Raw genomic sequence first — 27,774 nt, forward strand, 5'->3', positions numbered from 1 at the left:
CAGCCAAGGAAGCACCTTCTCCAGAGAGAGCAAACTCGTTTTCCTCCAAGAAGAATTGATACAGGGTTTACAGGCCTGTCAACAGCAGGGAAGTGTCAGGTAGCTTCAAGGCAGCATGAGCGCAGCCTTCAAATGGGAAAAGCAAGGCTAGTTCCATCAGGGCCCCATTTCCATGGGCACACGCAGCTTATATCCCTGTGGTTTCCAACAAGACAAAAGAGACACAGGATACACTGTGCTTCCTTCCCTGAATCAATTTCTCGAAGTCGGGTGTCCCGCATCACGCGAACTGCCTCCACGAAGGACTGCCCTTAGTACGCCAGAGGGCTTGTGGCTATTCAGAGCCCTGGAGTGCCCCAGGAAGATCAGGGCTTCAATTGTAGCAAGAATGCAAGCCAACTGTCTCCTGGATGCAGGGTGACTTCAGGTAGGAGGTCCTAGATGGAAATGCGAAGCCAAGGGTTGCTCTCAGTTCAGCTCAGACTGGGGCAGTGCAAAAGACTTCGAGGCATGTGGGATGTGCCAGATCGGTGCTCGGGGACGTGAGGGAGTGCTGGGGAAAGTAAGCTGCTCCAAAAGAGTGTGCAGTGCGTTTCCCTACACTCAGCATACACACAGAGTGGCTCCAAAGGGCTTCGGGCCTGGAGGTTGCTTAGCAGACCCAGGGGGGCCTGTGGGTAGTCAGTGTTCCTGCTTGGAAAAGGGTGCCCACTCGAGCTCCCTAGGTGTCCAGAAAACTATGCTGCCCCTAAAGGTATGCAGAGCAGAGGCCACGGCTTCACGAATACTGCTGCACGCCTCTCCTTCCGCAAGGCAAATCAGGGCCCTCCCTCCAGGAACGTGTTCATTCTGGGCGTCCCGTTAGCAACACAACACAGTAACACGCTGACTCTCTCCTGGAGCAGAGCGACTTCAGGTACGAGGTTCTCGACGTTTTCAAAGCAGAGGGTTTTCTCATGGCAGCTCACACGTGGGCCCTGACAAAGACTTCCTGGGCACTTCGGACTCACCACATATGCGGTCTTGAGGATGATCATGGGCTCTGGAAATGTAGCTCTCCGCAAGGAACTTGCAGCGGGTTCCCATCACATGGCACGCACAGAGAGCACCCGAGGGACCGACGAATGGACTTCGACTTTGCTCAGCAGGCCCACAGGGGCCTGGAGGTACTCAGTGACCTTGGAGGTAAAATGATGCACACTCGTGGGGGCTAGGTGTCCTCACATGGGTGTTTCCTTTAATAGAAAGCAGAGCAGCGACTTAGAACTCATGGAAGCTGCTGCATGCCTCCCTTTCTGCACGGCTACTCAGGGCCTAAGCTGGATGCCAGTTCTCGCTTTGAGTTTCTCTTTAGCTCTAGAGCGTGTCAGGCGGAACACCACCACAGCCAAGGAAGCACCTTCTCCAGACAGAGCAAACTCGTTTTCTTCAAAGAAGCATTGTTACGGGGTTTACAGGCCTGTCAACAGCAGGGAAGTGTCAGGTAGCTTTGAGGCAGCATGAGCGCAGCTTTCAAATGGGAAAAGCAAGGCTAGTTCCATCAGGACCCAATTTCCTTGGGCACACGCAGCCTATATCCATGTGGTTTCCAACAAGAAAAAAGAGACACAGGATACACTGTGCTTCCTTCCCTGAATCAATTACTCGAAGTCGGGTGTCCCGCATCACGCGAACTGCCTCCACCAAGGACTGCCCTTAGTACGCCTGAGGGCTTGTGGCTATTCAGAACCCTGGAGTGCCCCAGGAAGATCAGGGCTTCCATTGTAGCAAGAACGCAAGCCAACTGTCTCCTGGAGGCAGGGTGACTTCAGGCAGGAGGTCCTAGATGGAAATGCGAAGCCAAGGGTTGCTCTCAGTGCAGCTCAGACTGGGGCAGTGCAAAAGCCTTCGAGGCATGTGGGATGTGCGAGATCGGTGCTCGGGGACGTGAGGGAGTGCTGGGGAAAGTGAGCTGCTCCAAAAGACTGTGCAGTGCGTTTCCCTACACTCGGCATACACACAGAGTGGCTCCAAAGGGCTTCGGGCCTGGAGGTTGCTTAGCAGACCCAGGGGGGCCTGTGGGTAGTCAGTGTTCCTGCTTGGAAAAGGGTGCCCACTCGAGCCCCCTAGGTGTCCAGAAAACAATGCTGCCCCTAAAGGTATGCAGAGCAGAGGCCACGGCTTCACGAATAATGCTGCACGCCTCTCCTTCCGCAAGGCAAATCAGGGCCCTCCCTCCAGGAACGTGTTCATGCTGGGCGTCCCGTTAGCAACACAACACAGTAACACGCTGACTCTCTCCTGGAGCAGAGCGACTTCAGGTACGAGGTCCTCGACGTTTTCAAAGGAGAGGGTTTGCTCATAGCAGCTCACACGTGGGCCCTGACAAAGACTTCCTGGGCGCTTCGGAGTCACCAAATATGTTGTCTTGAGGATGATCATGGGCTCTGGCAACATAGCTCTCCGCAAGGAACGTGCAGAGGGTTCCCATCACTTGGCACGCACAGAGAGCATCCGAGGGACTTACGAATGGGCTTCGACTTTGATCAGCAGGCCCACAGGGGCCTGGAGGTACTCAGTGACCTTGGAGGGAAAATGATGCACACTCGTGGGGGCTAGGTGTCCTCACAAGGGTGTTTCCTTTAATAGAAAGCAGAGCAGCGACTTAGAACTCATGGAAGCTGCTGCATGCCTCCCTTTCTGCACGGCTACTCAGGGCCTAAGCTGGATGCCAGTTCTCGCTTTGAGTTTCTCTTTAGCTCTAGAGCGTGTCAGGCGGAACACCACCACAGCCAAGGAAGCACCTTCTCCAGACAGAGCAAACTCGTTTTCTTCCCAGAAGCATTGTTACAGGGTTCACAGGCCTGTCAACAGCAGGGAAGTGTCAGGTAGCTTCAAGGCAGCATGAGCGAAGCCTTCAAATTGGAAAAGCAAGGCTAGTTCCAACAGGGCCCCATTTCCATGGGCACACGCAGCCTATATCCCTGTGGTTTCCAACAAGACAAAAGAGACACAGGTTACACTGTGCTTCCTTCCCTGAATCAATTTCTCGAAGTCGGGTGTCCCGCATCACGCGAACTGCCTCCACCAAGGACTGCCCTTAGTACGCCTGAGGGCTTGTGGCTATTCAGAACCCTGGAGTGCCCCAGGAAGATCAGGGCTTCCATTGTAGCAAGAACGCAAGCCAACTGTCTCCTGGAGGCAGGGTGACTTCAGGCAGGAGGTCCTAGATGGAAATGCGAAGCCAAGGGTTGCTCTCAGTGCAGCTCAGACTGGGGCAGTGCAAAAGACTTCGAGGATGTGGGATGTGCGAGATCGGTGCTCGGGGACGTGAGGGAGTGCTGGGGAAAGTGAGCTGCTCCAAAAGAGTGTGCAGTGCGTTTCCCTACACTCGGCATACACACAGAGTGGCTCCAAAAGTCTTCGGGCCTGGAGGTTGCTTAGCAGACCCAGGGGGGCCTGTGGGTAGTCAGTGTTCCTGCTTGGAAAAGGGTGCCCACTCGAGCTCACTAGGTGTCCAGTAAACTATGCTACCCCTAAAGGTATGCAGAGCAGAGGCCACGGCTTCACGAATACTGCTGCACGCCTCTCCTTCCGCAAGGCAAATCAGGGCCCTCCCTCCAGGAACGTGTTCATGCTGGGCGTCCCGTTAGCAACACAACACAGTAACACGCTGACTCTCTCCTGGAGCAGAGCGACTTCAGGTACGTGGTCCTCGACGTTTTCAAAGGAGAGGGTTTGCTCATAGCAGCTCACACGTGGGCCCTGACAAAGACTTCCTGGGCGCTTCGGAGTCACCAAATATGTTGTCTTGAGGATGATCATGGGCTCTGGAAACGTAGCTCTCCGCAAGGAACTTGCAGAGGGTTCCCATCACTTGGCACGCACAGAGAGAATCCGAGGGACTTACGAATGGGCTTCGACTTTGCTCAGCAGGCCCACAGGGGCCTGGAGGTACTCAGTGACCTTGGAGGTAAAATGATGCACAGTCGTGGGGGCTAGGTGTCCTCACAGGGGTGTTTCCTTTGATAGAAAGCAGAGCAGCGACTTAGAACTCATGGAAGCTGCTGCATGCCTCCCTTTCTGCACGGCTACTCAGGGCCTAAGCTGGATGCCAGTTCTCGCTTTGAGTTTCTCTTTAGCTCTAGAGCGTGTCAGGCGGAACACCACCACAGCCAAGGAAGCACCTTCTCCAGACAGAGCAAACTCGTTTTCTTCCCAGAAGCATTGTTACAGGGTTCACAGGCCTGTCAACAGCAGGGAAGTGTCAGGTAGCTTCAAGGCAGCATGAGCGAAGCCTTCAAATTGGAAAAGCAAGGCTAGTTCCAACAGGGCCCCATTTCCATGGGCACACGCAGCCTATATCCCTGTGGTTTCCAACAAGACAAAAGAGACACAGGTTACACTGTGCTTCCTTCCCTGAATTAATTTCTCGAAGTCGGGTGTCCCGCATCACGCGAACTGCCTCCACCAAGGACTGCCCTTAGTACGCCTGAGGGCTTGTGGCTATTCAGAACCCTGGAGTGCCCCAGGAAGATCAGGGCTTCCATTGTAGCAAGAACGCAAGCCAACTGTCTCCTGGAGGCAGGGTGACTTCAGGCAGGTGGTCCTAGATGGAAATGCGAAGCCAAGGGTTGCTCTCAGTGCAGCTCAGACTGGGGCAGTGCAAAAGACTTCGAGGGATGTGGGATGTGCCAGACCGGTGCTCGGGGACGTGAGGGAGTGCTGGGGAAAGTAAGTAGCTCCAAAAGAGTGTGCAGTGCGTTTCACTACACTCGGCATACACACAGAGTGGCTCCAAAGGGCTTCGGGCCTGATGGTTGCTTAGCAGACCCAGGGGGGCCTGAGGGTAGTCAGTGTTCCTGCCTGGAAAAGGGTGCCCACTCGAGCTCCCTAGGTGTCCAGAAAACTATGCTGCCCCTAAAGGTATGCAGAGCAGAGGCCACGGCTTCACGAATACTGCTGCACGTTTCTCCTTCCGCAAGGCAAATCAGGGCCCTCCCTCCAGGAACGTGTTCATGCTGGGCGTCCCGTTAGCAACACAACACAGTAAAACGCTGACTCTCTCCTGGAGCAGAGCGACTTCAGGTACGAGGTCCTCGACGTTTTCAAAGCAGAGGGTTTTCTCATGGCAGCTCACACGTGGGCCCTGACAACGACTTCCTGGGCACTTCGGACTCACCAAATATGTGGTCTTGAGGATGATCATGGGCTCTGGAAACGTAGCTCTCCGCAAGGAACTTGCAGCGGGTTCCCATCACATGGCACGCACAGAGAGCAACCGAGGGACAGACGAATGGGCTTCGACTTTGCTCAGCTGGCCCACAGGGGCCTGGAGGTACTCAGTGACCTTGGAGGGAAAATGATGCACACTCGTGGGGGCTAGGTGTCCTCACAAGGGTGTTTCCTTTAATAGAAAGCAGAGCAGCGACTTAGAACTCATAGAAGCTGCTGCATGCCTCTCTTTCTGCATGGCTCCTCAGGGCCTATGCTGGATGCCAGTTCTCGCTTTGAGTTTCTCTTTAGCTCTAGAGCGTGTCAGGCAGAACACCACCACAGCCAAGGAAGCACCTTCTCCAGACAGAGCAAACTCGTTTTCTTCAAAGAAGCATTGTTACGGGGTTTACAGGCCTGTCAACAGCAGGGAAGTGTCAGGTAGCTTTGAGGCAGCATGAGCGCAGTCTTCAAATTGGAAAAGCAAGGCTAGTTCCAACAGGGCCCCATTTCCATGGGCACACGCAGCCTATAACCCTGTGGTTTCCAACAAGACAAAAGAGACACAGGATACACTGTGCTTCCTTCCCTGAATCAATTTCTCGAAGTCGGGTGTCCCGCATCACGCGAACTGCCTCCACCAAGGACTGCCCTTAGTACGCCTGAGGGCTTGTGGCTATTCAGAACCCTGGAGTGCCGCAGGAAGCTCAGGGCGTCCATTGTAGCAAGAACGCAAGCCAACTGTCTCCTGGAGGCAGGGTGACTTCAGGCAGGAGGTCCTAGATGGAAATGCGAAGCCAAGGGTTGCTCTCAGTGCAGCTCAGACTGGGGCAGTGCAAAAGCCTTCGAGGCATGTGGGATGTGCGAGATCGGTGCTCGGGGACGTGAGGGAGTGCTGGGGAAAGTGAGCTGCTCCAAAAGACTGTGCAGTGCGTTTCCCTACACTCGGCATACACACAGAGTGGCTCCAAAGGGCTTCGGGCCTGGAGGTTGCTTAGCAGACCCAGGGGGGCCTGTGGGTAGTCAGTGTTCCTGCTTGGAAAAGGGTGCCCACTCGAGCCCCCTAGGTGTCCAGAAAACAATGCTGCCCCTAAAGGTATGCAGAGCAGAGGCCACGGCTTCACGAATAATGCTGCACGCCTCTCCTTCCGCAAGGCAAATCAGGGCCCTCCCTCCAGGAACGTGTTCATGCTGGGCGTCCCGTTAGCAACACAACACAGTAACACGCTGACTCTCTCCTGGAGCAGAGCGACTTCAGGTACGAGGTCCTCGACGTTTTCAAAGGAGAGGGTTTGCTCATAGCAGCTCACACGTGGGCCCTGACAAAGACTTCCTGGGCGCTTCGGAGTCACCAAATATGTTGTCTTGAGGATGATCATGGGCTCTGGAAACATAGCTCTCCGCAAGGAACGTGCAGAGGGTTCCCATCACTTGGCACGCACAGAGAGCATCCGAGGGACTTACGAATGGGCTTCGACTTTGATCAGCAGGCCCACAGGGGCCTGGAGGTACTCAGTGACCTTGGAGGGAAAATGATGCACACTCGTGGGGGCTAGGTGTCCTCACAAGGGTGTTTCCTTTAATAGAAAGCAGAGCAGCGACTTAGAACTCATGGAAGCTGCTGCATGCCTCCCTTTCTGCACGGCTACTCAGGGCCTAAGCTGGATGCCAGTTCTCGCTTTGAGTTTCTCTTTAGCTCTAGAGCGTGTCAGGCGGAACACCACCACAGCCAAGGAAGCACCTTCTCCAGACAGAGCAAACTCGTTTTCTTCCCAGAAGCATTGTTACAGGGTTCACAGGCCTGTCAACAGCAGGGAAGTGTCAGGTAGCTTCAAGGCAGCATGAGCGAAGCCTTCAAATTGGAAAAGCAAGGCTAGTCCCAACAGGGCCCCATTTCCATGGGCACACGCAGCCTATATCCCTGTGGTTTCCAACAAGACAAAAGAGACACAGGTTACACTGTGCTTCCTTCCTGAATCAATTTCTCGAAGTCGGCTGTCCCGCATCACGCGAACTGCCTCCACCAAGGACTGCCCTTAGTACGCCTGAGGGCTTGTGGCTATTCAGAACCCTGTAGTGCCCCAGGAAGATCAGGGCTTCCATTGTAGCAAGAACGCAAGCCAACTGTCTCCTGGAGGCAGGGTGACTTCAGGCAGGAGGTCCTAGATGGAAATGCGAAGCCAAGGGTTGCTCTCAGTGCAGCTCAGACTGGGGCAGTGCAAAAGACTTCGAAGATGTGGGATGTGCGAGATCGGTGCTCGGGGACGTGAGGGAGTGCTGGGGAAAGTGAGCTGCTCCAAAAGAGTGTGCAGTGCGTTTCCCTACACTCGGCATACACACAGATTGGCTCCAAAAGTCTTCGGGCCTGGAGGTTGCTTAGCAGACCCAGGGGGGCCTGTGGGTAGTCAGTGTTCCTGCTTGGAAAAGGGTGCCCACTCGAGCCCCCTAGGTGTCCAGAAAACTATGCTGCCCCTAAAGGTATGCAGAGCAGAGGCCACGGCTTCACGAATACTGCTGCACGCCTCTCCTTCCTCAAGGCAAATCAGGGCCCTCCCTCCAGGAACGTGTTCATGCTGGGCGTCCCGTTAGCAACACAACACAGTAACACGCTGACTCTCTCCTGGAGCAGAGCGACTTCAGGTACGAGGTCCTCGACGTTTTCAAAGCAGAGGGTTTTCTCATGGCAGCTCACACGTGGGCCCTGACAAAACTTCCTGGGCACTTCGGACTCACCAAATATGTGGTCTTGAGGATGATCATGGGCTCTGGAAACGTAGCTCTCCGCAAGGAACTTGCAGAGGGTTCCCATCACTTGGCACGCACAGAGAGCACCCGAGGGACCGACGAATGGACTTCGACTTTGCTCAGCAGGCCCACAGGGGCCTGGAGGTACTCAGTGACCTTGGAGGTAAAATGATGCACACTCGTGGGGGCTAGGTGTCCTCACATGGGTGTTTCCTTTAATAGAAAGCAGAGCAGCGACTTAGAACTCATGGAAGCTGCTGCATGCCTCCCTTTCTGCACGGCTACTCAGGGCCTAAGCTGGATGCCAGTTCTCGCTTTGAGTTTCTCTTTAGCTCTAGAGCGTGTCAGGCGGAACACCACCACAGCCAAGGAAGCACCTTCTCCAGACAGAGCAAACTCGTTTTCTTCCCAGAAGCATTGTTACAGGGTTTACAGGCCTGTCAACAGCAGGGAAGTGTCAGGTAGCTTCAAGGCAGCATGAGCGCAGCCTTCAAATGGGAAAAGCAAGGCTAGTTCCATCAGGGCCCCATTTCTATGGGCACACGCAGCCTATATCCATGTGGTTTCCAACAAGAAAAAAGAGACACAGGATACACTGTGCTTCCTTCCCTGAATCAATTACTCGAAGTCGGGTGTCCCGCATCACGCGAACTGCCTCCACCAAGGACTGCCCTTAGTACGCCTGAGGGCTTGTGGCTATTCAGAACCCTGGAGTGCCCCAGGAAGATCAGGGCTTCCATTGTAGCAAGAACGCAAGCCAAATGTCTCCTGGAGGCAGGGTGACTTCAGGCAGGAGGTCCTAGATGGAAATGCGAAGCCAAGGGTTGCTCTCAGTGCAGCTCAGTCTGGGGCAGTGCAAAACACTTCGAGGGATGTGGGATGTGCCACATCGGTGCTCGGGGACGTGATGGAGTGCTGGGGAAATTAAACTGCTCCAAAGGAGTGTGCAGTGCGTTTCCCTACACTCGGCATACACACAGAGTGGCTCCAAGGGGCTTCGGGCCTGGAGGTGGCTTAGCAGACCCAGGGGGGCCTGTGGGTAGTCAGTGTTCCTGCTTGGAAAAGGGTGCCCACTCGAGCTCACTAGGTGTCCAGTAAACTATGCTACCCCTAAAGGTATGCAGAGCAGAGGCCACGGCTTCACGAATACTGCTGCACGCCTCTACTTCCGCAAGGCAAGTCAGGGCCGTCCCTCCAGGAACGTGTTCATGCTGGGCGTCCCGTTAGCAACACAACACAGTAACACGCTGACTCTCTCCTGGAGCAGAGCGACTTCAGGTACGAGGTCCTCGACGTTTTCAAAGCAGAGGGTTTTCTCATGGCAGCTCACACGTGGGCCCTGACAAAGACTTCCTGGGCACTTCGGACTCACCAAATATGTGGTCTTGAGGATGATCATGGGCTCTGGAAACGTAGCTCTCCGCAAGGAACTTGCAGCGGGTTCCCATCACTTGGCACGCACAGAGAGCACCCGAGGGACCGACGAATGGGCTTCGACTTTGCTCAGCAGGCCCACAGGGGCCTGGAGGTACTCAGTGTCCTTGGAGTGAAAATGATGCACACTCGTGGGGGCTAGGTGTCCTCACAAGGGTGTTTCCTTTAATAGAAAGCAGAGCAGCGACTTAGAACTCATGGAAGCTGCTGCATGCCTCCCTTTCTGCACGGCTACTCAGGGCCTAAGCTGGATGCCAGTTCTCGCTTTGAGTTTCTCTTTAGCTCTAGAGCGTGTCAGGCGGAACACCACCACAGCCAAGGAAGCACCTTCTCCAGACAGAGCAAACTCGTTTTCTTCCCAGAAGCATTGTTACAGGGTTCACAGGCCTGTCAACAGCAGGGAAGTGTCAGGTAGCTTCAAGGCAGCATGAGCGAAGCCTTCAAATTGGAAAAGCAAGGCTAGTTCCAACAGGGCCCCATTTCCATGGGCACACGCAGCCTATATCCCTGTGGTTTCCAACAAGACAAAAGAGACACAGGTTACACTGTGCTTCCTTCCCTGAATTAATTTCTCGAAGTCTGGTGTCCCGCATCACGCGAACTGCCTCCACCAAGGACTGCCCTTAGTACGCCTGAGGGCTTGTGGCTATTCAGAACCCTGGAGTGCCCCAGGAAGATCAGGGCTTCCATTGTAGCAAGAACGCAAGCCAACTGTCTCCTGGAGGCAGGGTGACTTCAGGCAGGAGGTCCTAGATGGAAATGCGAAGCCAAGGGTTGCTCTCAGTGCAGCTCAGACTGGGGCAGTGCAAAAGACTTCGAAGATGTGGGATGTGCGAGATCGGTGCTCGGGGACGTGAGGGAGTGCTGGGGAAAGTAAGTAGCTCCAAAAGAGTGTGCAGTGCGTTTCCCTACACTCGGCATACACACAGAGTGGCTCCAAAGGTCTTCGGGCCTGGAGGTTGCTTAGCAGACCCAGGGGGGCCTGTGGGTAGTCAGTGTTCCTGCTTGGAAAAGGGTGCCCACTCGAGCCCCCTAGGTGTCCAGAAAACTATGCTGCCCCTAAAGGTATGCAGAGCAGAGGCCACGGCTTCACGAATACTGCTGCACGCCTCTCCTTCCTCAAGGCAAATCAGGGCCCTCCCTCCAGGAACGTGTTCATGCTGGGCGTCCCGTTAGCAACACAACACAGTAACACGCTGACTCTCTCCTGGAGCAGAGCGACTTCAGGTACGAGGTCCTCGACGTTTTCAAAGCAGAGGGTTTTCTCATGGCAGCTCACACGTGGGCCCTGACAAAGACTTCCTGGGCACTTCGGACTCACCAAATATGTGGTCTTGAGGATGATCATGGGCTCTGGAAACGTAGCTCTCCGCAAGGAACGTGCAGAGGGTTCCCATCACTTGGCACGCACAGAGAGCACCCGAGGGACCGACGAATGGACTTCGACTTTGCTCAGCAGGCCCACAGGGGCCTGGAGGTACTCAGTGACCTTGGAGGTAAAATGATGCACACTCGTGGGGGCTAGGTGTCCTCACATGGGTGTTTCCTTTAATAGAAAGCAGAGCAGCGACTTAGAACTCATGGAAGCTGCTGCATGCCTCCCTTTCTGCACGGCTACTCAGGGCCTAAGCTGGATGCCAGTTCTCGCTTTGAGTTTCTCTTTAGCTCTAGAGCGTGTCAGGCGGAACACCACCACAGCCAAGGAAGCACCTTCTCCAGACAGAGCAAACTCGTTTTCTTCCCAGAAGCATTGTTACAGGGTTCACAGGCCTGTCAACAGCAGGGAAGTGTCAGGTAGCTTCAAGGCAGCATGAGCGAAGCCTTCAAATTGGAAAAGCAAGGCTAGTTCCAACAGGGCCCCATTTCCATGGGCACACGCAGCCTATATCCCTGTGGTTTCCAACAAGACAAAAGAGACACAGGTTACACTGTGCTTCCTTCCCTGAATCAATTTCTCGAAGTCGGGTGTCCCGCATCACGCGAACTGCCTCCACCAAGGACTGCCCTTAGTACGCCTGAGGGCTTGTGGCTATTCAGAACCCTGGAGTGCCCCAGGAAGATCAGGGCTTCCATTGTAGCAAGAACGCAAGCCAACTGTCTCCTGGAGGCAGGGTGACTTCAGGCAGGAGGTCCTAGATGGAAATGCGAAGCCAAGGGTTGCTCTCAGTGCAGCTCAGTCTGGGGCAGTGCAAAACACTTCGAGGGATGTGGGATGTGCCACATCGGTGCTCGGGGACGTGACGGAGTGCTGGGGAAATTAAACTGCTCCAAAGGAGTGTGCAGTGCGTTTCCCTACACTCGGCATACACACAGAGTGGCTCCAAAGGGCTTCGGGCCTGGAGGTTGCTTAGCAGACCCAGGGGGGCCTGTGGGTAGTCAGTGTTCCTGCTTGGAAAAGGGTGCCCACTCGAGCTCACTAGGTGTCCCGTAAACTATGCTACCCCTAAAGGTATGCAGAGCAGAGGCCACGGCTTCACGAATACTGCTGCACGCCTCTACTTCCGCAAGGCAAGTCAGGGCCCTCCCTCCAGGAACGTGTTCATGCTGGGCGTCCCGTTAGCAACACAACACAGTAACACGCTGACTCTCTCCTGGAGCAGAGCGACTTCAGGTACGAGGTCCTCGACGTTTTCAAAGCAGAGGGTTTTCTCATGGCAGCTCACACGTGGGCCCTGACAAAGACTTCCTGGGCACTTCGGACTCACCAAATATGTGGTCTTGAGGATGATCATGGGCTCTGGAAACGTAGCTCTCCGCAAGGAACTTGCAGCGGGTTCCCATCACTTGGCACGCACAGAGAGCACCCGAGGGACCGACGAATGGGCTTCGACTTTGCTCAGCAGGCCCACAGGGGCCTGGAGGTACTCAGTGTCCTTGGAGTGAAAATGATGCACACTCGTGGGGGCTAGGTGTCCTCACAAGGGTGTTTCCTTTAATAGAAAGCAGAGCAGCGACTTAGAACTCATGGAAGCTGCTGCATGCCTCCCTTTCTGCACGGCTACTCAGGGCCTAAGCTGGATGCCAGTTCTCGCTTTGAGTTTCTCTTTAGCTCTAGAGCGTGTCAGGCGGAACACCACCACAGCCAAGGAAGCACCTTCTCCAGACAGAGCAAACTCGTTTTCTTCCCAGAAGCATTGTTACAGGGTTCACAGGCCTGTCAACAGCAGGGAAGTGTCAGGTAGCTTCAAGGCAGCATGAGCGAAGCCTTCAAATTGGAAAAGCAAGGCTAGTTCCAACAGGGCCCCATTTCCATGGGCAAACGCAGCCTATATCCCTGTGGTTTCCAACAAGACAAAAGAGACACAGGTTACACTGTGCTTCCTTCCCTGAATTAATTTCTCGAAGTCTGGTGTCCCGCATCACGCGAACTGCCTCCACCAAGGACTGCCATTAGTACGCCTGAGGGCTTGTGGCTATTCAGAACCCTGGAGTGCCCCAGGAAGATCAGGGCTTCCATTGTAGCAAAAACGCAAGCCAACTGTCTCCTGGACGCAGGGTGACTTCAGGCAGGAGGTCCTAGATGGAAATGCGAAGCCAAGGGTTGCTCTCAGTGCAGCTCAGACTGGAGCAGTGCAAAAGACTTCGAGGGATGTGGGATGTGCCAGATCGGTGCTCGGGGACGTGAGGGAGTGCTGGGGAAAGTAAGTAGCTCCAAAAGAGTGTGCAGTGCGTTTCACTACACTCGGCATACACACAGAGTGGCTCCAAAGGGCTTCGGGCCTGGAGGTTGCTTAGCAGACCCAGGGGGGCCTGAGGGTAGTCAGTGTTCCTGCCGGGAAAAGGGTGCCCACGCCAGCCTCCTAGGTGTCCAGAAAACTATGCTGCCCCTAAAGGTATGCAGAGCAGAGGCCACGGCTTCACGAATACTGCTGCACGCCTCTCCTTCCGCAAGGCAAATCTGGGCCCTCCCTCCAGGAACGTGTTCATGCTGGGCGTCCCGTTAGCAACACAACACAGTAACACGCTGACTCTCTTCTGGAGCAGAGCGACTTCAGGTACGAGGTCCTCGACCTTTTCAAAGCAGAGGGTTTTCTCATGGCAGCTCACACGTGGGCCCTGACAAAGACTTCCTGGGCACTTCGGACTCACCAAATATGTGGTCTTGAGGATGATCATGGGCTCTGGAAACGTAGCTCTCCGCAAGGAACTTGCAGCGGGTTCCCATCACTTGGCACGCACAGAGAGCACCCGAGGGACCGACGAATGGGCTTCGACTTTGCTCAGCAGGCCCACAGGGGCCTGGAGGTACTCAGTGACCTTGGAGGTAAAATGATGCACACTCGTGGGGGCTAGGTGTCCTCACATGGGTGTTTCCTTTAATAGAAAGCAGAGCAGCGACTTAGAACTCATGGAAGCTGCTGCATGCCTCCCTTTCTGCACGGCTACTCAGGGCCTAAGCTGGATGCCAGTTCTCGCTTTGAGTTTCTCTTTAGCTCTAGACCGTGTCAGGCGGAGCACCACCACAGCCAAGGAAGCACCTTCTCCAGACAGAGCAAACTCGTTTTCTTCCCAGAAGCAATGTGACAGGGTTCACAGGCCTGTCAACAGCAGGGAAGTGTCAGGTAGCTTCAAGGCAGCATGAGCGAAGCCTTCAAATTGGAAAAGCAAGGCTAGTTCCAACAGGGCCTCATTTCCATGGGCACACGCAGCCTATATCCCTGTGGTTTCCAATAAGACAAAAGAGACACAGGTTACACTGTGCTTCCTTCCCTGAATCAATTTCTCGAAGTCAGGTGTCCCGCATCACGCGAACTGCCTCCACCAAGGACTGCCCTTAGTACGCCTGAGGGCTTGTGGCTATTCAGAACCCTGGAGTGCCCCAGGAAGATCAGGGCTCCCATTGTAGCAAGAACACAAGCCAACTGTCTCCTGGAGGCAGGGTGACTTCAGGCAGGAGGTCCTAGATGGAAATGCGAAGCCAAGGGTTGCTCTCAGTGCAGCTCAGACTGGGGCAGTGCAAAACACTTCGAGGGATGTGGGATGTGCCAGATCGGTGCTCGGGGACGTGAGGGAGTGCTGGGGAAAGTAAGTAGCTCCAAAAGAGTGTGCAGTGCGTTTCACTACACTCGGAATACACACAGAGTGGCTCCAAAGGGCTTCGGGCCTGTTGGTTGCTTAGCAGACCCAGGGGGGCCTGAGGGTAGTCAGTGTTCCTGCCGGGAAAAGGGTGCCCACGCCAGCCTCCTAGGTGTCCAGAAAACTATGCTGCCCCGAAAGATACGCAGAGCAGAGGCCACGGCTTCACGAATACTGCTGCATGCCTCTCCTTCCGCAAGGCAAATCAGGGCCCTCCCTCCAGGAACGTGTTCATGCTGGGCGTCCCGTTAGCAACACAACACAGTAACACGCTGACTCTCTCCTGGAGCAGAGCGACTTCAGGTACGAGGTTCTCGACGTTTTCAAAGCAGAGGGTTTTCTCATGGCAGCTCACACGTGGGACCTGACAAAGACTTCCTGGGCACTTCGGACTCACCAAATATGCGGTCTTGAGGATGATCATGGGCTCTGGAAATGTAGCTCTCCGCAAGGAACTTGCAGCGGGTTCCCATCACATGGCACGCACAGAGAGCACTCGAGGGACCGACGAATGGACTTCGACTTTGCTCAGCAGGCCCACAGGGGCCTGGAGGTACTCAGTGTCCTTGGAGTGAAAATGATGCACACTCGTGGGGGCTAGGTGTCCTCACATGGGCGTTTCCTTTAATAGAAAGCAGAGCAACGACTTAGAACTCATGGAAGCTGCTGCATGCCTCCCTTTCTGCACGGCTACTCAGGACCTAAGCTGGATGCCAGTTCTCGCTTTGAGTTTCTCTTTAGCTCTAGAGCGTGTCAGGCGGAACACCACCACAGCCAAGGAAGCACCTTCTCCAGACAGAGCAAACTCGTTTTCCTTCAAGAAGAATTGATACAGGGTTTACAGGTCTGTCAACAGCAGGGAAGTGTCAGGTAGCTTCAAGGCAGCATGAGCGCAGCCTTCAAATGGGAAAAGCAAGGCTAGTTCCATCAGGGCCCCATTTCCTTGGGCACACGCAGTCTATATCCCTGTGGTTTCCAACAAGACAAAAGAGACACAGGATACACTGTGCTTCCTTCCCTGAATCAATTTCTCGAAGTCGGGTGTCCCGCATCACGCGAACTGCCTCCACCAAGGACTGCCCTTAGTACGCCTGAGGGCTTGTGGCTATTCAGAACCCTGGAGTGCCGCAGGAAGCTCAGGGCTTCCATTGTAGCAAGAACGCAAGCCAACTGTCTCCTGGAGGCAGGGTGACTTCAGGGAGGAGGTCCTAGATGGAAATGCGAAGCCAAGGGTTGCTCTCAGTGCAGCTCAGACTGGAGCAGTGCAAAAGACTTCGAGGGATGTGGGATGTGCCAGATCGGTGCTCGGGGACGTGAGGGAGTGCTGGGGAAAGTAAGCAGCTCCAAAAGAGTGTGCAGTGCGTTTCACTACACTCGGCATACACACAGAGTGGCTCCAAAGGGCTTCGGGCCTGGAGGTTGCTTAGCAGACCCAAGGGGGCCTGTGGGTAGTCAGTGTTCCTGCTTGGAAAAGGGTGCCCACTCGAGCTCCCTAGGTGTCCAGTAAACTATGCTGCCCCTAAAGGTATGCAGAGCAGGGGCCACGGCTTCACGAATACTGCTGCACGCCTCACCTTCCGCAAGTCAAATCAGGGCCCTCCCTCCAGGAACGTGTTCATGCTGGGCGTCCCGTTAGCAACACAACACAGTAACACGCTGACTCTCTCCTGGAGCAGAGCGACTTCAGGTACGAGGTCCTCGACGTTTTCAAAGCAGAGGGTTTTCTCATGGCAGCTCACACGTGGGCCCTGACAAAGACTTCCTGGGCACTTCGGACTCACCAAATATGTGGTCTTGAGGATGATCATGGGCTCTGGAAACGTAGCTCTCCGCAAGGAACTTGCAGCGGGTTCCCATCACTTGGCATGCACAGAGAGCACCCGAGGGACCGACGAATGGGCTTCGACTTTGCTCAGCAGGCCCACAGGGGCCTGGAGGTACTCAGTGACCTTGGAGGGAAAATGATGCACACTCGTGGGGGCTAGGTGTCCTCACAAGGGTGTTTCCTTTAAGAAAGCAGAGCAGCGACTTAGAACGCATGGAAGCTGCTGCATGCCTCTCTTTCTGCACGGCTACTCAGGGCCTAAGCTGGAATCCAGTTCTCGCTTTGAGTTTCTCTTTAGCTCTAGAGGGTGTCAGGCGGAACACCACCAGAGCCAAGGAAGCACCTTCTCCAGACAGAGCAAAGTCGTTTTCTTCCCAGCAGCATTGATACAGGGTTTACAGCCCTGTCAACAGCAGGGAAGTGTCAGGTAGCTTCGAGGCAGCATGAGCGAAGCCTTCAAATTGGAAAAGCAAGGCTAGTTCCATCAGGACCCAATTTCCTTGGGCACACGCAGCCTATATCCATGTGGTTGCCAACATGACAAAAGAGACACAGGATACACTGTGCTTCCTTCCCTGAATCAATTTCTCGAAGTCGGGTGTCCCGCATCACGCGAACTGCCTCCACCTAGGACTGCCCTTAGTACGCCTGAGGGCTTGTGGCTATTCAGAACCCTGGAGTGCCCCAGGAAGATCAGGGCTTCCATTGTTGCAAGAACGCAAGCCAACTGTCTCCTGAAGGCAGGGTGACTTCAGGCAGGAGGTCCTAGATGGAAATGCGAAGCCAAGGGTTGCTCTCAGTTCAGCTCAGAATGGGGCAGTGCAAAAGACTTCGAGGCATGTGGGATGTGCGAGATCGTTGCTCGGGGACGTGAGGTAGTGCTGGGGAAAGTAAGTAGCTCCAAAAGAGTGTGCAGTGCGTTTCACTACACTCGGCATACACACAGAGTGGCTCCAAAGGGCTTCGGGCCTGGAGGTTGCTTAGCAGACCCAGGGGGGCCTGTGGGTAGTCAGTATTTCTGCTTGGAAAAGGGTGCCCACTCGAGCTCCCTAGGTGTCCAGAAAACTAGGCTGCCCCTAAAGGTATGCAGAGCAGAGGCCACGGCTTCACGAATACTGCTGCACGCCTCTCCTTCCGCAAGGCAAGTCAGGGCCCTCCCTCCAGGAACGTGTTCATGCTGGGCGTCCCGTTAGCAACACAACACAGTAACACGCTGACTCTCTCCTGGAGCAGAGCGACTTCAGGTACGAGGTCCTCGACGTTTTCAAAGGAGAGGGTTTGCTCATAGCAGCTCACACGTGGGCCCTGACAAAGACTTCCTGGGCGCTTCGGAGTCACCAAATATGTTGTCTTGAGGATGATCATGGGCTCTGGAAACATAGCTCTCCGCAAGGAACGTGCAGAGGGTTCCCATCACTTGGCACGCACATAGAGCATCCGAGGGACTTACGAATGGGCTTCGACTTTGCTCAGCAGGCCCACAGGGGCCTGGAGGTACTCAGTGACCTTGGGGGGAAAATGATGCACACTCGTGGGGGCTAGGTGTCCTCACAAGGGTTTTTCCTTTAATAGAAAGCAGAGCAGCGACTTAGAACTCATGGAAGCTGCTGCATGCCTCCCTTTCTGCACGGCTACTCAGGGCCTAAGCTGGATGCCAGTTCTCGCTTTGAGTTTCTCTTTAGCTCTAGAGCGTGTCAGGCGGAACACCACCACAGCCAAGGAAGCACCTTCTCCAGACAGAGCAAACTCGTTTTCTTCCCAGAAGCATTGTTACAGGGTTCACAGGCCTGTCAACAGCAGGGAAGTGTCAGGTAGCTTCAAGGCAGCATGAGCGAAGCCTTCAAATTGGAAAAGCAAGGCTAGTCCCAACAGGGCCCCATTTCCATGGGCACACGCAGCCTATATCCCTGTGGTTTCCAACAAGACAAAAGAGACACAGGTTACACTGTGCTTCCTTCCTGAATCAATTTCTCGAAGTCTGGTGTCCCGCATCACGCGAACTGCCTCCACCAAGGACTGCCCTTAGTACGCCTGAGGGCTTGTGGCTATTCCGAACCCTGCAGTGCCCCAGGAAGATCAGGGCTTCCATTGTAGCAAGAACGCAAGCCAACTGTCTCCTGGAGGCAGGGTGACTTCAGGCAGGAGGTCCTAGATGGAAATGCGAAGCCAAGGGTTGCTCTCAGTGCAGCTCAGACTGGGGCAGTGCAAAAGACTTCGAAGATGTGGGATGTGCGAGATCGGTGCTCGGGGACGTGAGGGAGTGCTGGGGAAAGTGAGCTGCTCCAAAAGAGTGTGCAGTGCGTTTCCCTACACTCGGCATACACACAGATTGGCTCCAAAGGTCTTCGGGCCTGGAGGTTGCTTAGCAGACCCAGGGGGGCCTGTGGGTAGTCAGTGTTCCTGCTTGGAAAAGGGTGCCCACTCGAGCCCCCTAGGTGTCCAGAAAACTATGCTGCCCCTAAAGGTATGCAGAGCAGAGGCCACGGCTTCACGAATACTGCTGCACGCCTCTCCTTCCTCAAGGCAAATCAGGGCCCTCCCTCCAGGAACGTGTTCATGCTGGGCGTCCCGTTAGCAACACAACACAGTAACACGCTGACTCTCTCCTGGAGCAGAGCGACTTCAGGTACGAGGTCCTCGACGTTTTCAAAGCAGAGGGTTTTCTCATGGCAGCTCACACGTGGGCCCTGACAAAACTTACTGGGCACTTCGGACTCACCAAATATGTGGTCTTGAGGATGATCATGGGCTCTGGAAACGTAGCTCTCCGCAAGGAACTTGCAGAGGGTTCCCATCACTTGGCACGCACAGAGAGCACCCGAGGGACCGACGAATGGACTTCGACTTTGCTCAGCAGGCCCACAGGGGCCTGGAGGTACTCAGTGACCTTGGAGGTAAAATGATGCACACTCGTGGGGGCTAGGTGTCCTCACAAGGGTGTTTCCTTTAATAGAAAGCAGAGCAGCGACTTAGAACTCATGGAAGCTGCTGCATGCCTCCGTTTCTGCACGGCTACTCAGGGCCTAAGCTGGATGCCAGTTCTCGCTTTGAGTTTCTCTTTAGATCTAGAGCGTGTCAGGCGGAACACCACCACAGCCAAGGAAGCACCTTCTCCAGACAGAGCAAACTCGTTTTCTTCAAAGAAGCATTGTTACGGGGTTTACAGGCCTGTCAACAGCAGGGAAGTGTCAGGTAGCTTTGAGGCAGCATGAGCGTAGCTTTCAAATGGGAAAAGCAAGGCTAGTTCCATCAGGACCCAATTTCCTTGGGCACACGCAGCCTATATCCATGTGGTTTCCAACAAGAAAAAAGAGACACAGGATACACTGTGCTTCCTTCCCTGAATCAATTACTCGAAGTCGGGTGTCCCGCATCACGCGAACTGCCTCCACCAAGGACTGCCATTAGTACGCCTGAGGGCTTGTGGCTATTCAGAACCCTGGAGTGCCCCAGGAAGATCAGGGCTTCCATTGTAGCAAAAACGCAAGCCAACTGTCTCCTGGACGCAGGGTGACTTCAGGCAGGAGGTCCTAGATGGAAATGCGAAGCCAAGGGTTGCTCTCAGTGCAGCTCAGACTGGAGCAGTGCAAAAGACTTCGAGGGATGTGGGATGTGCCAGATCGGTGCTCGGGGACGTGAGGGAGTGCTGGGGAAAGTAAGTAGCTCCAAAAGAGTGTGCAGTGCGTTTCACTACACTCGGCATACACACAGAGTGGCTCCAAAGGGCTTCGGGCCTGGAGGTTGCTTAGCAGACCCAGGGGGGCCTGAGGGTAGTCAGTGTTCCTGCCGGGAAAAGGGTGCCCACGCCAGCCTCCTAGGTGTCCAGAAAACTATGCTGCCCCTAAAGGTATGCAGAGCAGAGGCCACGGCTTCACGAATACTGCTGCACGCCTCTCCTTCCGCAAGGCAAATCAGGGCCCTCCCTCCAGGAACGTGTTCATGCTGGGCGTCCCGTTAGCAACACAACACAGTAACACGCTGACTCTCTTCTGGAGCAGAGCGACTTCAGGTACGAGGTCCTCGACCTTTTCAAAGCAGAGGGTTTTCTCATGGCAGCTCACACGTGGGCCCTGACAAAGACTTCCTGGGCACTTCGGACTCACCAAATATGTGGTCTTGAGGATGATCATGGGCTCTGGAAACGTAGCTCTCCGCAAGGAACTTGCAGCGGGTTCCCATCACTTGGCACGCACAGAGAGCACCCGAGGGACCGACGAATGGGCTTCGACTTTGCTCGGCTGGCCCACAGGGGCCTGGAGGTACTCAGTGACCTTGGAGGTAAAATGATGCACACTCGTGGGGGCTAGGTGTCCTCACATGGGTGTTTCCTTTAATAGAAAGCAGAGCAGCGACTTAGAACTCATGGAAGCTGCTGCATGCCTCCCTTTCTGCACGGCTACTCAGGGCCTAAGCTGGATGCCAGTTCTCGCTTTGAGTTTCTCTTTAGCTCTAGACCGTGTCAGGCGGAGCACCACCACAGCCAAGGAAGCACCTTCTCCAGACAGAGCAAACTCGTTTTCTTCCCAGAAGCACTGTTACAGGGTTCACAGGCCTGTCAACAGCAGGGAAGTGTCAGGTAGCTTCAAGGCAGCATGAGCGAAGCCTTCAAATTGGAAAAGCAAGGCTAGTTCCAACAGGGCCCCATTTCCATGGGCACACGCAGCCTATATCCCTGTGGTTTCCAACAAGACAAAAGGGACACAGGTTACACTGTGCTTCCTTCCCTGAATCAATTTCTCGAAGTAGGGTGTCCCGCATCACGCGAACTGCCTCCACCAAGGACTGCCCTTAAAACGCCTGAGGGCTTGTGGCTATTCAGAACCCTGGAGTGCCCCAGGAAGATCAGGGCTTCCATTGTAGCAAGAACGCAAGCCAACTGTCTCCTGGAGGCAGGGTGACTTCAGGCAGGAGGTCCTAGATGGAAATGCGAAGCCAAGGGTTGCTCTCAGTGCAGCTCAGACTGGGGCAGTGCAAAACACTTCGAGGGATGTGGGATGTGCCACATCGGTGCTCGGGGACGTGACGGAGTGCTGGGGAAATTAAACTGCTCCAAAGGAGTGTGCAGTGCGTTTCCCTACACTCGGCATACACACAGAGTGGCTCCAAAGGGCTTCGGGCCTGGAGGTTGCTTAGCAGACCCAGGGGGGCCTGTGGGTAGTCAGTGTTCCTGCTTGGAAAAGGGTGCCCACTCGAGCTCACTAGGTGTCCCGTAAACTATGCTACCCCTAAAGGTATGCAGAGCAGAGGCCACGGCTTCACGAATACTGCTGCACGCCTCTACTTCCGCAAGGCAAGTCAGGGCCCTCCCTCCAGGAACGTGTTCATGCTGGGCGTCCCGTTAGCAACACAACACAGTAACACGCTCTCTCCTGGAGCAGAGCGACTTCAGGTACGAGGTCCTCGACGTTTTCAAAGCAGAGGGTTTTCTCATGGCAGCTCACACGTGGGCCCTGACAAAGACTTCCTGGGCACTTCGGACTCACCAAATATGTGGTCTTGAGGATGATCATGGGCTCTGGAAACGTAGCTCTCCGCAAGGAACTTGCAGCGGGTTCCCATCACTTGGCACGCACAGAGAGCACCCGAGGGACCGACGAATGGGCTTCGACTTTGCTCAGCAGGCCCACAGGGGCCTGGAGGTACTCAGTGTACTTGGAGTGAAAATGATGCACACTCGTGGGGGCTAGGGGTCCTCACATGGGCGTTTCCTTTAATAGAAAGCAGAGCAACGACTTAGAACTCATGGAAGCTGCTGCATGCCTCCCTTTCTGCACGGCTACTCAGGACCTAAGCTGGATGCCAGTTCTCGCTTTGAGTTTCTCTTTAGCTCTAGAGCCTGTCAGGCAGAACACCACCACAGCCAAGGAAGCACCTTCTCCAGACAGAGCAAACTCGTTTTCCTCCAAGAAGAATTGATACAGGGTTTACAGGTCTGTCAACAGCAGGGAAGTGTCAGGTAGCTTCAAGGCAGCATGAGCGCAGCCTTCAAATGGGAAAAGCAAGGCTAGTTCCATCAGGGCCCCATTTCCTTGGGCACACGCAGTCTATATCCCTGTGGTTTCCAACAAGACAAAAGAGACACAGGATACACTGTGCTTCCTTCCCTGAATCAATTTCTCGAAGTCGGGTGTCCCGCATCACGCGAACTGCCTCCACCAAGGACTGCCCTTAGTACGCCTGAGGGCTTGTGGCTATTCAGAACCCTGGAGTGCCGCAGGAAGCTCAGGGCTTCCATTGTAGCAAGAACGCAAGCCAACTGTCTCCTGGAGGCAGGGTGACTTCAGGGAGGAGGTCCTAGATGGAAATGCGAAGCCAAGGGTTGCTCTCAGTGCAGCTCAGACTGGAGCAGTGCAAAAGACTTCGAGGGATGTGGGATGTGCCAGATCGGTGCTCGGGGACGTGAGGGAGTGCTGGGGAAAGTAAGCAGCTCCAAAAGAGTGTGCAGTGCGTTTCACTACACTCGGCATACACACAGAGTGGCTCCAAAGGGCTTCGGGCCTGGAGGTTGCTTAGCAGACCCAAGGGGGCCTGTGGGTAGTCAGTGTTCCTGCTTGGAAAAGGGTGCCCACTCGAGCTCCCTAGGTGTCCAGTAAACTATGCTGCCCCTAAAGGTATGCAGAGCAGAGGCCACGGCTTCACGAATACTGCTGCATGCCTCTCCTTCCGCAAGGCAAATCAGGGCCCTCCCTCCAGGAACGTGTTCATGCTGGGCGTCCCGTTAGCAACACAACACAGTAAAACGCTGACTCTCTCCTGGAGCAGAGCGACTTCAGGTACGAGGTCCTCGACGTTTTCAAAGCAGAGGGTTTTCTCATGGCAGCTCACACGTGGGCCCTGACAAAGACTTCCCGGGCACTTCGGACTCACCAAATATGTGGTCTTGAGGATGATCATGGGCTCTGGAAACGTAGCTCTCCGCAAGGAACTTGCAGCGGGTTCCCATCACATGGCACGCACAGAGAGCACCCGAGGGACCGACGAATGGGCTTCGACTTTGCTCAGCTGGCCCACAGGGGCCTGGAGGTACTCAGTGACCTTGGAGGCAAAATGATGCACACTCGTGGGGGCTAGGTGTCCTCACAAGGGTGTTTCCTTTAATAGAAAGCAGAGCAGCGACTTAGAAATCATAGAAGCTGCTGCATGCCTCTCTTTCTGCATGGCTACTCAGGGCCTAAGCTGGATGCCAGTTCTCGCTTTGAGTTTCTCTTTAGCTCTAGAGCGTGTCAGGCAGAACACCACCACAGCCAAGGAAGCACCTTCTCCAGAGAGAGCAAACTCGTTTTCCTCCAAGAAGAATTGATACAGGGTTTACAGGCCTGTCAACAGCAGGGAAGTGTCAGGTAGCTTCAAGGCAGCATGAGCGCAGCCTTCAAATGGGAAAAGCAAGGCTAGTTCCATCAGGGCCCCATTTCCATGGGCACACGCAGCTTATATCCCTGTGGTTTCCAACAAGACAAAAGAGACACAGGATACACTGTGCTTCCTTCCCTGAATCAATTTCTCGAAGTCGGGTGTCCCGCATCACGCGAACTGCCTCCACGAAGGACTGCCCTTAGTACGCCAGAGGGCTTGTGGCTATTCAGAGCCCTGGAGTGCCCCAGGAAGATCAGGGCTTCAATTGTAGCAAGAATGCAAGCCAACTGTCTCCTGGATGCAGGGTGATTTCAGGTAGGAGGTCCTAGATGGAAATGCGAAGCCAAGGGTTGCTCTCAGTGCAGCTCAGACTGGGGCAGTGCAAAAGACTTCGAGGCATGTGGGATGTGCCAGATCGGTGCTCGGGGACGTGAGGGAGTGCTGGGGAAAGTAAGCTGCTCCAAAAGAGTGTGCAGTGCGTTTCCCTACACTCAGCATACACACAGAGTGGCTCCAAAGGGCTTCGGGCCTGGAGGTTGCTTAGCAGACCCAGGGGGGCCTGTGGGTAGTCAGTGTTCCTGCTTGGAAAAGGGTGCCCACTCGAGCTCCCTAGGTGTCCAGAAAACTATGCTGCCCCTAAAGGTATGCAGAGCAGAGGCCACGGCTTCACGAATACTGCTGCACGCCTCTCCTTCCGCAAGGCAAATCAGGGCCCTCCCTCCAGGAACGTGTTCATTCTGGGCGTCCCGTTAGCAACACAACACAGTAACACGCTGACTCTCTCCTGGAGCAGAGCGACTTCAGGTACGAGGTTCTCGACGTTTTCAAAGCAGAGGGTTTTCTCATGGCAGCTCACACGTGGGCCCTGACAAAGACTTCCTGGGCACTTCGGACTCACCACATATGCGGTCTTGAGGATGATCATGGGCTCTGGAAATGTAGCTATCCGCAAGGAACTTGCAGCGGGTTCCCATCACATGGCACGCACAGAGAGCACCCGAGGGACAGACAAATGGACTTCGACTTTGCTCAGCAGGCCCACAGGGGCCTGGAGGTACTCAGTGACCTTGGAGGTAAAATGATGCACACTCGTGGGGGCTAGGTGTCCTCACATGGGTGTTTCCTTTAATAGAAAGCAGAGCAGCGACTTAGAACTCATGGAAGCTGCTGCATGCCTCCCTTTCTGCACGGCTACTCAGGGCCTAAGCTGGATGCCAGTTCTCGCTTTGAGTTTCTCTTTAGATCTAGAGCGTGTCAGGCGGAACACCACCACAGCCAAGGAAGCACCTTCTCCAGACAGAGCAAACTCGTTTTCTTCAAAGAAGCATTGTTACGGGGTTTACAGGCCTGTCAACAGCAGGGAAGTGTCAGGTAGCTTTGAGGCAGCATGAGCGTAGCTTTCAAATGGGAAAAGCAAGGCTAGTTCCATCAGGACCCAATTTCCTTGGGCACACGCAGCCTATATCCCTGTGGTTTCCAACAAGAAAAAAGAGACACAGGATACACTGTGCTTCCTTCCCTGAATCAATTACTCGAAGTCGGGTGTCCCGCATCACGCGAACTGCCTCCACCAAGGACTGCCATTAGTACGCCTGAGGGCTTGTGGCTATTCAGAACCCTGGAGTGCCCCAGGAAGATCAGGGCTTCCATTGTAGCAAAAACGCAAGCCAACTGTCTCCTGGACGCAGGGTGACTTCAGGCAGGAGGTCCTAGATGGAAATGCGAAGCCAAGGGTTGCTCTCAGTGCAGCTCAGACTGGAGCAGTGCAAAAGACTTCGAGGGATGTGGGATGTGCCAGATCGGTGCTCGGGGACGTGAGGGAGTGCTGGGGAAAGTAAGTAGCTCCAAAAGAGTGTGCAGTGCGTTTCACTACACTCGGCATACACACAGAGTGGCTCCAAAGGGCTTCGGGCCTGGAGGTTGCTTAGCAGACCCAGGGGGGCCTGAGGGTAGTCAGTGTTCCTGCCGGGAAAAGGGTGCCCACGCCAGCCTCCTAGGTGTCCAGAAAACTATGCTGCCCCTAAAGGTATGCAGAGCAGAGGCCACGGCTTCACGAATACTGCTGCACGCCTCTCCTTCCGCAAGGCAAATCTGGGCCCTCCCTCCAGGAACGTGTTCATGCTGGGCGTCCCGTTAGCAACACAACACAGTAACACGCTGACTCTCTTCTGGAGCAGAGCGACTTCAGGTACGAGGTCCTCGACCTTTTCAAAGCAGAGGGTTTTCTCATGGCAGCTCACACGTGGGCCCTGACAAAGACTTCCTGGGCACTTCGGACTCACCAAATATGTGGTCTTGAGGATGATCATGGGCTCTGGAAACGTAGCTCTCCGCAAGGAACTTGCAGCGGGTTCCCATCACTTGGCACGCACAGAGAGCACCCGAGGGACCGACGAATGGGCTTCGACTTTGCTCGGCTGGCCCACAGGGGCCTGGAGGTACTCAGTGACCTTGGAGGTAAAATGATGCACACTCGTGGGGGCTAGGTGTCCTCACATGGGTGTTTCCTTTAATAGAAAGCAGAGCAGCGACTTAGAACTCATGGAAGCTGCTGCATGCCTCCCTTTCTGCACGGCTACTCAGGGCCTAAGCTGGATGCCAGTTCTCGCTTTGAGTTTCTCTTTAGCTCTAGACCGTGTCAGGCGGAGCACCACCACAGCCAAGGAAGCACCTTCTCCAGACAGAGCAAACTCGTTTTCTTCCCAGAAGCATTGTTACAGGGTTCACAGGCCTGTCAACAGCAGGGAAGTGTCAGGTAGCTTCAAGGCAGCATGAGCGAAGCCTTCAAATTGGAAAAGCAAGGCTAGTTCCAACAGGGCCCCATTTCCATGGGCACACGCAGCCTATATCCCTGTGGTTTCCAACAAGACAAAAGGGACACAGGTTACACTGTGCTTCCTTCCCTGAATCAATTTCTCGAAGTAGGGTGTCCCGCATCACGCGAACTGCCTCCACCAAGGACTGCCCTTAGAACGCCTGAGGGCTTGTGGCTATTCAGAACCCTGGAGTGCCCCAGGAAGATCAGGGCTTCCATTGTAGCAAGAACGCAAGCCAACTGTCTCCTGGAGGCAGGGTGACTTCAGGCAGGAGGTCCTAGATGGAAATGCGAAGCCAAGGGTTGCTCTCAGTGCAGCTCAGACTGGGGCAGTGCAAAACACTTCGAGGGATGTGGGATGTGCCACATCGGTGCTCAGGGACGTGACGGAGTGCTGGGGAAATTAAACTGCTCCAAAGGAGTGTGCAGTGCGTTTCCCTACACTCGGCATACACACAGAGTGGCTCCAAAGGGCTTCGGGCCTGGAGGTTGCTTAGCAGACCCAGGGGGGCCTGTGGGTAGTCAGTGTTCCTGCTTGGAAAAGGGTGCCCACTCGAGCTCACTAGGTGTCCCGTAAACTATGCTACCCCTAAAGGTATGCAGAGCAGAGGCCACGGCTTCACGAATACTGCTGCACGCCTCTACTTCCGCAAGGCAAGTCAGGGCCCTCCCTCCAGGAACGTGTTCATGCTGGGCGTCCCGTTAGCAACACAACACAGTAACACGCTCTCTCCTGGAGCAGAGCGACTTCAGGTACGAGGTCCTCGACGTTTTCAAAGCAGAGGGTTTTCTCATGGCAGCTCACAGGTGGGCCCTGACAAAGACTTCCTGGGCACTTCGGACTCACCAAATATGTGGTCTTGAGGATGATCATGGGCTCTGGAAACGTAGCTCTCCGCAAGGAACTTGCAGCGGGTTCCCATCACTTGGCACGCACAGAGAGCACCCGATGGACCGACGAATGGGCTTCGACTTTGCTCAGCAGGCCCACAGGGGCCTGGAGGTACTCAGTGTACTTGGAGTGAAAATGATGCACACTCGTGGGGGCTAGGTGTCCTCACATGGGCGTTTCCTTTAATAGAAAGCAGAGCAACGACTTAGAACTCATGGAAGCTGCTGCATGCCTCCCTTTCTGCACGGCTACTCAGGACCTAAGCTGGATGCCAGTTCTCGCTTTGAGTTTCTCTTTAGCTCTAGAGCCTGTCAGGCAGAACACCACCACAGCCAAGGAAGCACCTTCTCCAGACAGAGCAAACTCGTTTTCCTCCAAGAAGAATTGATACAGGGTTTACAGGTCTGTCAACAGCAGGGAAGTGTCAGGTAGCTTCAAGGC

The sequence above is a fragment of the Delphinapterus leucas genome, chromosome 14, assembly GCF_059928025.1.
Source record: "Delphinapterus leucas isolate spDelLeu-1000000601 "Yukka" chromosome 14, BTC_Dleu_Yukka2, whole genome shotgun sequence".
Lineage (NCBI taxonomy): Eukaryota > Metazoa > Chordata > Mammalia > Artiodactyla > Monodontidae > Delphinapterus > Delphinapterus leucas.